The sequence below is a fragment of the Pterocles gutturalis genome, unplaced genomic scaffold (assembly GCF_000699245.1).
Source record: "Pterocles gutturalis isolate BGI_N339 unplaced genomic scaffold, ASM69924v1 scaffold14441, whole genome shotgun sequence".
Lineage (NCBI taxonomy): Eukaryota > Metazoa > Chordata > Aves > Pterocliformes > Pteroclidae > Pterocles > Pterocles gutturalis.
This window is the reverse complement of record NW_010103241.1, coordinates 7,705-9,446: the sequence shown is the minus strand read 5'-3', so window position 1 is coordinate 9,446 and position 1,742 is coordinate 7,705.

The window sequence follows — 1,742 nt, the reverse complement described above, 5'->3', positions numbered from 1 at the left end:
AAGCACTCTCATTTTGCAGAATGTGCTTTCTAGTCTTCTTGCAAAAAGTAGAGACTTACATGCGGCTTTTCAATTTAAATGAAACTTAAGAATTTCATCAGGCATAGTTTTCAATTTCAAAATATGCCTGCTTGAAATTAGATGTAAACTTATGACAATCTAAATTTAAGCAGATTGTTGAAGCAATTTAACAATTTAACTGAAACTTGTTTTAATATTTAATGCCTCTGAAAATTATGGACTAGTAATATGAAAAAGAGTTAGTACATCAAAAGCAAGACCAATATAGGTAGGAAGGACTCATCTCTGTCAACCATGCGAGTTGTGTGGCAAGTAAAACACAGATGAATCACCAAAAAAGTTGCTAACACCAGCCTGAAGATCTAGATTTGGTGTCCACTGCTGCCTCTCCCTTGTGGAGTTATCCAGGTCCCTGTTCCTGGCTTCTCAGCAGCTGGTGAGTGTTAGTTTCTGAATGCCTGAATTGAGAGCACCGAAACATTTGCTGAAACTGGTGGGAGCTGGTTCTGAATATATGAAGTGGAGTGTACTGCTTCAGTTTTCTCATAGGGCACTGAGCATTTGTAGTTATTTTGCATCTTAAATTCTTAACACCCTAGGTCTTAGGTAAAAAAAAATTGGAGGAAAACCCCCACTCCCTTATTTACACATTTTGAGTTTGCTAAATAGAAATAGAGTGATAAACATCACTGTACTTTAAAAAATCTGTTTCTAAGGGTCATGCAAGGAACCTGAAGATTTTGGTTTCAGAATACTTTGAACAATGTGAAGTTAATAAGGCAAGGGATCTCACACTGAACGATAGGTAGAAAAGAGTATATTGAATAGTCACTCATTAAGGGTACAAAGTCTCTTTCATGCAGTGAACAAGGCACAGATGCAAGGAAAAAAAAGTTTATACCTAAATATTGCATCATGATTTATAAACATGTGGGGGCTGGATGGAGTCTGTACAGGCAACTTTGGAGTTCTTGAATGCAGCTTTATTACTACAGTATTGGAATTTTATATGGAACATGCAGTTAGGTCTTTCACTGCACTTCAGCAACCAGTAAATGCTGTTTCAATCTCACTGTCTTCAAATGATTCCACCAACTTATACGTGTTGAAAAAAGAACAAAAAAATCTGACAAGAAATTTTTCATCCTTGTATTAACATATGTAGAGCACACAGACATTTTGACAGGGTAACTGTGAAATATTATTAGTTTATTTACATAATACAAAAGTTCAAAGTTCCCTAAAATATTTCCATGAAAGAATTCAAACATCTGTTTTTCTCTTGGGCGTATTTTCAAAGGAAAGTGTGAAAATAGTTATGTTTAAAGCAGAATATAAAATAATATTTTGCCAAAAGCACACTTACTTCCAATGTTAAATCCTTCACTTGCTCTAAACAGAAATTACTTTTATTTTTAAGGTTTTTATATGGTCTGTTATTCACACTCTTGTTTGCTCATTATGTCAAAGTAAAAAGGGATGATAGCTCTTTCTATCCACAGACCTTGGAAGATACAAAATTCCAGAAAGCAGGAAAATTGAAGGGGTTTTTTGTTGTTTGGCATCATAACTGAGCTTATGAAAGAACAAGTAGCTCTCTTGAATGTCACAAATAGTAAAAAAAAAAAGGTAATTCAGGACCTCACTAGCCTAGAAATGGACCACAGAAAGAATTAAGCTTGGGATGTTTGTAATATGAACATGCAAATTGGAATTCTTAT